Source organism: Silene latifolia, chromosome 9 (genome assembly GCF_048544455.1).
Source record: "Silene latifolia isolate original U9 population chromosome 9, ASM4854445v1, whole genome shotgun sequence".
NCBI lineage: Eukaryota > Viridiplantae > Streptophyta > Magnoliopsida > Caryophyllales > Caryophyllaceae > Silene > Silene latifolia.
This window is the reverse complement of record NC_133534.1, coordinates 177,234,975-177,248,316: the sequence shown is the minus strand read 5'-3', so window position 1 is coordinate 177,248,316 and position 13,342 is coordinate 177,234,975. Positions and strand designations below refer to the sequence as shown.

At 35.6% G+C, this 13,342-nt stretch overlaps 1 non-coding gene across 1 annotated transcript; it reads right to left on the bottom strand.

Moving 5' to 3' along the window:
• Positions 1-2,507: 2,507 nt before the first annotated feature.
• On the bottom strand, positions 2,508-2,614 carry LOC141603853 (small nucleolar RNA R71). The gene has a single exon (XR_012525698.1). It is a non-coding gene; the product is annotated as a small nucleolar RNA R71 (small nucleolar RNA).
• Between the last annotated feature and the right edge of the window lie 10,728 nt (positions 2,615-13,342).

Genomic DNA, 13,342 nt, shown 5'->3' with positions numbered 1-13,342 from the left:
AGGGGTGTATTGTCCCTTTCAATTTGGACGTGGCCTTTGCTCTATCTATTATTTGGTTGGATTCATTTGTGGTATTGAAATGAGATTCGTGTAACAATATGGGCACCTAATAAGATAATTTTTGTGTTACTTGAGATAGGTGTTTTGTGTGCTTGACTCGGGTTTGACCCGTGTGAGTCGGGATTTGAATTTCGAGCCGGTTTTTGGCTCGGTGTCGGTTTTGACTCTAATTACGGTCATTTTAATGGAAATGACATGATAAAGACATTCATGGCATTATTTTCGACATTCGAGATTTGGTTTGACTCGGGTTGACCAAGGTTGACTCGAGTTGCGGGTTTCAGAGCCGGTTTTCGGTCCAAAGACGGTTCTGACTCTAATTAGGGTCATTTTAATGCAAATGACATGATAAAGGCATTCATGGCATTATTTTTGACATTCGAGATTTGGGTTGACTCGGGTTGACTCAGGTTGACTCGAGTTGCGGGTTTCTGAGTCGGTTTTGGGTCCGAAGACAATTTTAACTCTAAATAGTGTTATTTTAATGCAATTGAAGTTAGAAAACTTTTGAAATCATTTTTTATATTCGAGTAGTGCATTAAACCATCTCATGTATAGCCAATCCACGCATGCATATCAAAAACACGTTACAGTCCGATCATCATCGGGTGGTTTTTGGAAGGTGTAGATACTGGGTATCTACAACTACCTAGATTAGCAAGCAATCTTAATACTCTCTTACTCAAGTTCTAATCAATTACTAATATCATCTTAATCTTATAATTAACTCTTAATTTAGTCTTAATACAAATCTCATTTCTTAATCTTTCCTTAATTTCTCTATCGTTCATCATTTATTTTGGGTAATTAGAAGATTATTTGGGTTTATTTGGAGGATTGACAACCTTCCATCAATCATCAAGTACTTCTATTATTCTTTGCTTTATTATTTGGAATCATCTTCATAGATATAATTCTCCTTTAATCCTTTTAATTATTGTTAATCATTTTCAAATCATTTTCATTTGTTAATAATGTTTTGCCTTGCTAGTATGATTGACAACCTTGTTAGCATGTTAAACTTGATAATGAGTGAGTAGTTTCCTTAGCTAGGGTTAATGGGGAATTAGGGAAAACCAGTATGGGGATTGATTCATTCTTAATCTAATATGTTTTCATAATTGATTTGCTTGCTTGTTGTGATTCCAACTTATGCACATGTTATGTTTGATGAAATGCGAGCCTATGAATCCTTGCATTTTTTACCCATCACTTATCTTTTCAATGAGACTTGTAAGACATATACCAACTCGAGTCTCATTAGACTATGCATATAATTGGATAGGAAGGATTAAGTCGACCTGTAGGTGTTGTACAATCTAATCGATTCGGCTCCAGGACCCAAACCTTCTTAGGGATTGTAAGATATACACTAACTCGATCCCATCACAACAATAAGTGCTTACATCTAGTAGATAATATTTTGTATCATCAAATCCCATGTATTCCCCTATGAACCCATGATACCTAGTGCTTTTAATCAATTATTTACACCTTCATTTTATCTACCTTTCTTTGTTTTTATTGTTGATTAGTTTTAATTGATCTTCTATCTCAACCCCAAATTGTGACACCCTAAGACACGACCATTTACAATTGAAAATCCTACATCAATACCCGTCCCTTGGGATCCGACTTTTACTTGCCTCTTTACTAAGAGTAGATTGTGAAGTTATAAATATTGTTTTGGTTGAGTAACTTTTGACGACGAGTTTTACAACAACACCAAAAATGGCGCCGTTGCCGGGGACGGTGTTAACTTGATTTGATTTTCTTTAAATTATTTTTAGTTGTGTCTTTCTTTACCTTGGGGAAGTTAAACTCCTCAAGGTTTGTTCTAATTGTTTTCGAGTTGTTTGATATTTTGCATGTCTAGGAGATCACAAGGTAACTTGTTACCCATTGATCTTGAAATTGAAAGAACTTTGACCAACAATAGAAGACTTGCTAGATATACTTTGAGAGGTATTGGTGAGATTGTGGACATTCAACCAAATAATATTGAGTTTACCAACCCATTTGCAAGAGAAGGAGAGGATAACCCAACACAAAACCAACCACAAAATCAACCCACAATGCCTAAATTTTCATCACATTCCGTACCAACCGAGGAGAACCTACCAAATGGTACTCCTACACCACAACATTTAACCGGTAATTTCATTGCCAAATCCGCATTCATACAACTAGTTGAGAGAAGTCAATTTGGGGGGATGCCTAGTGAAGACTCTCATTCTCATATGGAGACTTTTTGTGACTATTGTGATGCGATTTCTCAAACCGGAGTTACTCAAGACCAAACTCGATGGGTCTTATTTCCTTTTTATTTGATTGGTTCCGCGAAACAATGGTTGAAGAGCCTAGCTAAGGCTACTCTTGGTATTGACTCTTGGAAGAAATTGGCACTTGCTTTCTACAAAAAATTCTATCCTCCGGAGAAGACTAACATGTTGAGAGCCCAAATCACCGGGTTCAGACAAAGGGACGAGGAATCTTTGTACGAAGCATGGGAGAGATTCAAGGACACTTGTCGATCTTGTCCACACCATGGACTTAGCGAGTGGTTCGTTGTACAACAATTTTGGAATGGTCTATATGAAGACTCCCGAAATATTCTCAATATGGGATCAAATGGTATGTTTACCGAAGTTGATGACAATCAAACATGGAACAAGATTGAATAAATGGTGGTCCATAACTCACAATATAGTAGACCTCGGAAGGCTACTAGAGGAGGAAAGCATGAGGTGGACTCTATGTGACACCCCGCGAGAAAGCGGATAATATGACTAATAAATTAAAGCAGAAATTTATGAGATTTTAAAAACTTTTAAATTACTAGTTAAAGATTAACACGCGGGTGCCAAAAAGAAATGAAACAAATACTACAATAGAGAAACTTAGGTTATTACAACCCAAGTCAAGAAAGCGGGGAAAAGATATCCCACGAATAAACAAATAAAGGGTTTCTAAACTAGCAAACTAAGGTCCAAGGTTTAGTTCTCGCTAGCCCACACGTCTTCCCCACGTAAGCATCTTCACCACTTGTCATTCATGTAAACATGAACGCCACAGTCAGTGGGGAGTAACTCAAGGTTCTCCCAGCCACAATATGTCGAAACACAAATAAACAGGAACATATTAGAATATCATAAATACAACCATTTGATGCAAGCATTGAGACATGAGACTAACACTCAAAACATACGTAGTCAATCATAGATAAAGCATATGTTACATACACATGAGACAATTTAACCAACACGTCATAAATGATAATACCACTATAAACACGATAGAATATCATATGTCACGGATACATAAGATCACATAATAATACATGTGAATGGAAACCTTAGCCATGAACTTCGAAAACCAAATAACATACAATACACGAAATGGGACTACTAACATCACATAATAAGCAAAGCATTCGGCTCAGAGGCTACCTTTAAAGCATGTCCGAGACACAAATCTTTAAGTACCTTGGCTCAGCGGTTACCTTTAAAACATATCCAAGGCACGACCTCTAAGGTGTCAGGCTCAGCGGTTACCTTTAAAACATGTCCAAATACTACAAACAAGTGTCCGACTCAGAGGTTGCCTTTAAAACATGTCCGAGACACAAAAAATAAAGTATCTGGCTCAGCGGTTACCTTTAAAACATGGCCAAATACAACAAACAAGTGCCCGACTCAGAGGTTACCTTTAAAACATGTCAGAGGCACAACAAACAAGTATTTGACTCAGCGGTTACCTTTAAAACATGGCCAGATACAACAAACAAGTACCCGGCTCAGAGGTTACCTTTAAAACATGTCCGAGGTACAACAAACAAGTATCTGGCTCAGCGGTTACCTTTAAAACATGGCCAAATACAACAAACAAGTGCCCGACTCAGAGGTTAACTTTAAAACATGTCCGAGGCACAACAAACAAGTATTTGGCTCAGCGGTTACCTTTAAAACATGGCCAAATACAACAAACAAGCACATAGGACGGGATTATTAACGTCACATTAATACTTATGGCTTGCATCTCTCCATAAGTACGGATGGGAACATCAATCTCGACGATCTTATCGCAACTAGAGGGCATATGGCTCACCCCTAGTAACCGATAGGACCAAGACTCGGGGACGGAATGATTAATGTCACATTCATACTTATGGCCTGCATCACCATAAGTACGGATGGGAACATCACTCCCGACGATCATACCGCAACGAGAGGGCCTATGGCTCACCCCTAGTATCCGGTAGAACCAAGATTCTCACAACCGAACAATACTAGACATTATCTAGAGTACGACTCACTACAAGTGACTACTTATAATAAATATCTCATACATGTATTATATTAATAAATATTCCACTTCATAATTTAACATGCCGGTTAAATAAAATATAACAAGCGATAATGAATAATTTACGTTATGTGAAATATACGAAATAAAATATGACCAAACTTAAGTGACTCATTTATGAGCCCAATAAACATATTATAAGGAGTCCAACAATTAAATCGCATTAAGCCCAACAAACAAGATATGTTAGACCCAACTTAATACTCATGTAAAATTCAAACATATAATCATGTGAAGCCCAACAATTTGATCATGTGTGAGAAATAAATAAATATATATATATATATATATATATATATATATATATATATATATATATATATATATATATATATATATATATATATATAAAGAACAATATTTAACGGGTTACGTTATATAAAGCACGAGACGGTCATTAAACTATTCAAATGAAGCAGACTTGACACCGAAAATACTCATAATCTAAATGTGGTCTAATAACTTAATCATGCAAAGCCAACTAAATAAATATGACGAGTTCAATTAAATTAACGGGTCAAACCCGAATGAATAGATATGACAAACCCAACTTACTAAGTATAACTAGCCCAATTTATTAAATCTAACTAGCCCAATTTATCAAACATGACTAGCCCAAATTACCAAATGTAGCTAGCCCATTTACTAAAATCAAATGAGTCCAACAAACTAAATATGTGAGAGAACGATATTAACGAATTACGTTTTATAAAAACACGAGACGGAAATTTAATTATTTCGAACAAACTAAACTAGCGCCAAATATACGCTCGTTTCCCATACACACTAACCATCCTTTACTACTCTATCTCCCGTCCCAAATCAGACCCATAACGGACCTGAAACCGGCCACCATCACGACCCAAATTCAGCCAAAATCTGCCACGAACACTAGCCAATAACCCCTCATACACACCCGTTCGAAATCAAACCCAAAACTGCACAAAACTACACCATAACAAGTACCAAAACCGTGTTACACAAACCATCAAGACCACCCGAAAAAGGTCACTAAAACAGACCCAACCAGGCCGTGAGTAGCCTCAACACAGCCACTACTTGACTACCTACAACCACCCTTTACACCCCTTCATATTCCGTCTAAAATCAGTCCAAAAACAGCACATTACAACGCATAAACCAAGCTCAAACACGGGTCATGTCGAGACACTATGACATGAGGTTTCAAAGCATATAAGGATGGATTTACCATATAAACAGGCAAGCCCAAAAATAGTTCAAAAGACTACTCTACCCGTCCCAAACCCGAGTCAATGCAACCACTTCCACCCGTCTAACTGAGTCAAAAACTAAGTTCACGCAAACAGAGCTCACGACAGAACGCGGGCTCGGCACAGTCCATACCAAACATCAATTTGAGACGACATTTACCATACAAATGAAAGAAAGGTGTAAAGAATTAAACTTTATCAGAAAAAGGACATACAAAACGACACAACAAGACGGAATTTCGACATTTATCGAGTAACCTATCACCGTTACCTTAGACGCTCCTTATTCTTCAAATAAATGGTCCCAAAAGCATCAATCTTCCGCGGGGTCTTTGAAACCTTCGTCATGGAGCAAGAAAACGAAAGAGATTGAGGCAAAACCGAAACTTTATACGACGGGTCAAAAACAAAAGTCATACAAGACCGCAACTTTATTACCTTGAAAGAATGAGGAAGGAACGAGGAAGAGAATGGTGTAAAAATTATGAATTTTGGTTGAGAAGTGGAGGAGGGATCTTGGTTTGTAGGTCGACGGAAATGGAGTAGCTGCGTGTTTCGTTGTTGTTGTTGTTTGATTTAAGGAAGAAGAAGACGAAATGAGGGAGTATGAATGAGGAAGGGTGTGTGGGGACGCGGTTCAACAACAATAAAGTAATAATAATAATAATAATAATAATAATAATAATAATAATAATAATAATAATAATAATAATAATAATAATAATAATAATAATAATAATAATAATAATAATAATAATAATAATAATAATAATAATAATAATAATAATAATAATAATAATAATAATAATAATAATAATAATAATAATAATAATAATAATAATAATAATAATAATAACAATAATAATAATAATAATAATAATAATAATAAAAGAATTATATAAAATATATAATAATATATAAAGGAGATATTTAGAGGTAGGGTGTAAGAGGGTAGGTGAGTGTGTTGTCGATATAGGATAGGTCGAGAAAAGATTAGTCTCACAAGTTGAAATGTGACGGTCTATAGCTAGACGGAAGTTAAGACGGGAATTATTATTATTACGGTCATTATTATTGTCACTATTATTACTGTCCGATTAAAATACGTATTTTTATATAAATGAGCTCTTATATATTACTTTTATAAAAATCGTATTTGAAATAACATTAATTAAATTGAATAATTCAAAAATATAAAATAGAGTAATTAAACGGTTTAATAAATTATAATTGTCAAAAATGGGAATTTCGCGGGTGTTACAATCACCCACCTTTAAAAAGTTTCGCCCTCGAAACTTGAAAGTAGAAATGAAGGGCTATATAAAATAAAACTGGAATCTTGGATCGGTAACCAAAACATTTAAAAGGTTACTTATCGTAAGAATTAAAATTCTTTCAAAAGCTTCAAATAAAATTTTCCGACATAGCCAGGTCGAAATGTAAATCATCGTATAAATCAAAAATCAAAATTTTCAAAAACATTAACGGAGAGTTTTCAAAAGTATAAGTCTCATTCATGGAACGAAATTGCTCTTGTCGTGCACACAAGAACGCTAACTTTCCAAGTCAAAGACAGATTTAAAACAAAATCAATTCGCCGACAAGCGTAGAACAAGTTATTAAACGTCTCTAATAATGAGTTCTAACATCCGATCAACGTTAAAATCAAAAGAAAAGGTAATCCACTCAAATTTTCTTTTGCAAAAGCCAAAATAGAAATAAAGGTTTCAGTTTTAAACTCAAAAGGAGTCAAGTTTGTGAAAAGATAACATCAAACTTTGACAAAGAAATCATAAATAGATCAAATTTAACAGAAATTGGATAAACATTAAAGAAATCTCGGGTTTAGCAGCTAAAATTATGATAAAGGAGTTTATATTCAAAGAATAAATAGGGAACTAAATCAAATTTTCATTTTCAAATCTTTAAAATAGGTAGGGTTTTGTAAAAGTAACATAAACTTTAACACAGAATCAAAACTGGTAGCTTGAAAACTTAGAAATTGAATAAAAGAAAAGTAACTTAGACATCATAGATACCGGTATGCAAAAAGGATTCAACTTAACTAATCAAAGGAGTTATGATGAACTTCCTAGGGTAAGAGTTGAAGTCAAATCTACAAGGATGTCAAAGATAGAGTTTCATAGGTTACGAGTACCAAACTTAAAGGAGGAGCATGATGAAGCGAGAAAGAGAGGTATGAACGGTAACACTTATGGTCAAAGAAGAAAGGAAATTAGACAACAAGGAAACGCCAGGTACTCGAATCTCAAACAACAACATCATCCTAAATGCTCACGACAATTTCCTAATAACAACAAAACTCATAACCACAACAATCCCAAGGATTTCCTCAAATCACTTACGTTACTTCATCCTAAACTATTCCCCGAAACAAGGTACTCCACTATAAGTGTGATCTCATCACTCCAAATCCTCAAACATCTACAAACAACTTCCACAAGATCAAGGTCAAAGTTTCCAGCAAAGCTATACTCATATCCAACTAGTGTCAACCATACCATTATCCTTTCTAGCTACTAAAACAAGCGCTAAGACTCCCCAACAATGTATCTTAGTCTCACTCTCATACCATACCTCAAGTAGTAATCAAGATCACTCACTTACACCAACTAATAATTCCACAATTGGCATTTCTCATATGGTAACATACACATTATCGAGCCTTCATATACCAAGCGACTACAAAAGCCAATTACAAACTCAACTTACTTAGCCGATCCTACATCTTCAAATCCACCATTCCATTTCATCCATTTTAAGTCAAGTACTAGGCACTAGTATCCCAAGACACGTCTCACTACACTTCCCGAGCCTTTCAAATCCCAAACATAAACAACAAAGCCAAGTTCTATAACCTTAGTAACAAATGCAACTCACACATGACAACACAAATAATCCCACTAAACAACCACACTCACTTCATCAAGGAACTAGGCATAAGAATCATTAAGTATGTCTCATCACACTACCTAAGTCTTTCTAACACCACAACCTCTCAAAACCAGGGTTAAGGGTCAAACACAAACAATCTCTTCAAAAGTCAAAATTTTCCAACCAAGGTCAACATTCCTCAAAATAAAGAGTAATATCAAAAGGGCGTTAAGGGAGAATAAGCAAGGAACAAGGAACAAGTTGGGAGGGTACAGGAGTCACCTCCAAGGAAAGCGAAAAGAGAGTTTAGATGAAGGATAAGCACCAAGAGATAAGGAATAAGGCAAGGTACGCAAAGAATGAGAATTATCTTCAAGGAAGTAGAATCATCCTTCAAAAGTTGAAAACAACTCCAGTTATCGACTCTAGGCACCAGGTCTTGATCGCAACACGGGAAAGCTTATGGTCATTAATCCAAGGGCACAACAATTATTAGATGACAATCAACAAACATGTTAGAACCTAACAAATAGCAAATACACTACCGACTACCACCTTAGGTCCTTAATTCTATCCATATCTCATTCATTATTCAAGGTCAAGTTCACATTTAAATTTGGGGTACATGTGTGTGCGTCGGGAGCAACGTAGGCTCTGATACCAACTGTGACACCCCACGATAAAGCGGAAAATATAACTAATAAAGTAAAGCGGAAATTTATGAGATTTTAAAAACTTTTAAATTACTAGTTAAAGATTAACACGCGGGTGCCAAAAAGAAATTAAACAAATACTACAATAGACAAACTTAGGTTATTACAACCCAAGTCTAGAAAGCGGGGAAAAGATATCCCACGAATAAACAAATAAAGGATTTCTAAACTAGCAAACTAAGGTCCAAGGGTTTAGTTCTCGCTAGCCCACACGTCTTCCCCACGTAAGCATCTTCACCACCTGTCATTCATGTAAACATGAACGCCACAGTCAGTGGGGCGTAACTCAAGGTTCTCCCAGCCATAATATGTCGAAACACAGATAAACAGGAACATATTATAACATCATAAATACAACCATTTGATGGAAGCATTGAGACATGAGACTAACACTCAAAACATATGTAGTCAATCATAGATAAAGCATATGTTACATACACATGAGACAATTCAACCAACACGTCATAAATGATAATACCACTATAAATACGATAGAATATCATATCTCACGGATAGACAAGATCACATAATAATACATGTGAATGGAAACCTTAGCCATGAACTTCGAAAACCAAATAACATACAATACACGAAATGGGACTACTAACATCACATAATAAGCAAAGCATCCGGCTCAGAGGCTACCTTTAAAGCATGTCCGAGACACAAATCTTTAAATACCTTGGCTCAGCGGTTACCTTTAAGACATATCCAAGGCACGACCTCTAAGGTATCAGGCTCAGCGGTTACCTTTAAAACATGTCCAAATACTACAAACAAGTGTCCGACTCAGAGGTTACCTTTAAAACATGTCCGAGACACAACAAATAAAGTATCTGGCTCAGCGGTTCCCTTTACAACATGTCCAAATACTACAAACAAGTGCCCAACTCAGAGGTTACCTTTAAAACATGTCTGAGACACAACAAACAAGTATCTGGCTTAGCGGTTACCTTTAAAACATGGCCAAATACAACAAACAAGTGCCTGACTCAGAGGTTACCTTTAAAACATGTCCGAGGCATAACAAACAAGTATCTGGCTCAGCAATTACCTTTAAAACATGGCCAAATACAACAAACAAGTACCCGACTCAGAGGTTACCTTTAAAACATGTCTGAGGTACAATAAACAAGTATCTGGCTCAACGATTACCTTTAAAACATGGCCAAATACAACAAACAAGCACATAGGACGAGATTATTAATGTCACATTCATACATATTGTTAGAATTCATTAATCTCATTATTCAACATATTCATATATGTTACATTTTAATTTAGTCATAAAATTAAAACTAGATCTTATGCATGCAAACTAAAATAAAATGAGAAGAAATCGTCATTCTTACTATAGTAGTTTCGGATTTAGGGCACAAGTGAGTTCTCCTTCTCACTTGTTCTTGAGCTTTCCTTACAAATGGAAGAACAAGGATTCAAAGATAGAATCCCTCCTTAAAGCATATACCCAAGATGACGCTTAAAAGACTATTATTATTTGATCTAGAATAATTATAATCTTACTAAAAATGACCCAAAAACTATTGTTTTGATCTCTATTATTTCGGTATAGAGAGGAAGGATTTTGGAGATTTTATCTCTCTAATTTTTCATAAGATGTAGAGAGTTAATTATGTTTCTTACACTAGAATTATAATGTAAAGTAGTGAATGAATTATTAGAGAGAAAAACCTCTATAATGGCCCTTTGAAAACCGGTTGGCATGGGGAGAGTAGAGCCAATGCATGAGCTTGTAATTCTTCTCAAGAAAAACTAGGTTTGCATGGCTACAAGCTAGTTATAATAATTATGCTTTCCACATAATTATTTAACACAATTTAAACATTATACTCCCCCCATTTTTCGGCACTTACATAAAATAGGAGGTCCATTTTATATTTTGTCATTTGTCAATTGTCACATGTTACTAGTCATGTGAAATTGTTATGTATTTTTAACATATTAAAAATCAACGTATTAATAAAAATACGTCATGTACAAAATCGACTTAGTAATTCATAATTACTTGTACCAAAACGGTTTATCAATTATAAATCACAACGTCTTGTATTTATAATAAATTATTCATTCAGTTCCAATTGTTTCCGTAAACAATAATTTCATCTAAGTAATAGAACAATTCAATCACTTAGACCGCATCTTATTTAATCAAATTACAATGAGACACGTAAATATTACTTCCAAAATCGTCCGTCAATTTAAGTAATTTAATTAACTCGTATCGTCATACGATCAATTAAATATTCAATTAAGAGTATCATCCTATAGGTATGACCTTACGGGATCAACTGATCACCACCGTCGTACGACAGTAATGTCAAACTTTAGTCAGCCAATCATTACCGATATGTGTGGACCAGTTGACTGTAAAATGTTACTTCCCACATGTATTCTTAAATATGAGATTTAAACATGTGATCATCATGATCAACAGTTGTGATCGCATTATTGTCGGAGGACACTTATTCCAACAATCTCCCACTTGTCCTCGACAAGTGTGCGTCACCAATTCTCTTGTCCTATTACTATCTCCCACTCAATGCAAGGTGTCTTTCAGGTCGTACTTGCAAGTGATCATATCGAGAGTGGTTTCCTCGATCTGGAGAATAACTTATTGATCGGAATTATCCACCATGGAGACCTTCTGAGCGTGGCCACGCATTTCCAGTTCATTACTCCTCGAGTGGCCCTGAGATATTGTTATAACTCTGACGAGGGGTGGACAGTTCCTATTGCACTTATTCCCTTCGACTAGCCACAGCCATCATAACCCAAAATATGCCCATTTGACCCCATTTACGAAGGTCGTAGTAACATAATTCAAAGTTAATCTGAAACTGTGCCACCTTAGGCGAACAGTCTTTAGTCAAAAGAATCGACTCATTAGAATACTATAGTAGCTCTCGCCACGACCAGGCTATATAAATTTGCCAGAACTCTATAAGCGGTCATAAGGCCCGACAAAGTGTTCCTAACAGTCTGCCTATGTGATCGACTAGTCATCTCATATGACTCTATGGCACTTGAACTTGCCATTAATCGCATCACACTCTAGTCACTTCGAGACGTCACCTCATGTAAGTGACTATGGGCGAATACAATGCTAATCCGTGTTCACTTTAACGGGGTTCAATTGTCTCTACAACCCGTTTGGATGTAACAAAGTATAAGGTGAGTTAATAATAACTCAAACGACGAATGTCGACATCACATTCGGGTAGTCAATACCATATTACAACCTTGTGATGTATATCGTAAGTGTGTAAACACTAGTCGATTGCAATAGAAGTTTAACAAACCATGTGTCCATGTGTTCATACTTCTTGTATTGCACTTTCCTTTATATTCATGTTATCTCTCATAGCATGAACCTTACCAAGTACACATCTAGGTTTCCAACCTAGGTTTAGGTTCTTTATCTTGAAAGAACTTTCTAGTTGTTTATCACATAACCAATGAATTGTGGTGGATGATATAACTTGCACTGGTCAAGTGTTCTACCAACTCGCAATGCACTAGGTATACGTTTTGTAGAGTCTTCCAACAATTGTCCAGATGATTAGCCTAGCACTTCTCATAAGTCCTAGCATATTATAAAATACTAGTTTTGAGTAACTTCTTACTATAACAAGTATCTTTTCAAACTTCTTGTTTCTCCTTTTAGCTTGAATAGCTTAGGATTTTCATAAATCCTTACACGTTTTCGAACTTCAATATATGCAACTTCTTGTCACATAACAGAGTGTTCCGTCAAACACTAGAATAGCTCATTAGTTCTTCTCGAGAATTCATGACAATTCTTCTATGGCTTACCAATGACTCATCATGCTCTTAAGCATATGATTCATTATAGGACATGTGCATGATTATTCTAATGGCGGAAACATTAGTAATTTTAAATCATGTGATCAACCATTCTTAGGTTCAATGAATGACCATGACTGCCTATGGTAATTCCATTTTCATCGATATGAATAACCTATGTTTCTCGTTGATTTGATGTGTATATCTCAATACCTATCCAACATCTCATGATGTGATTGGATTCATCATAGT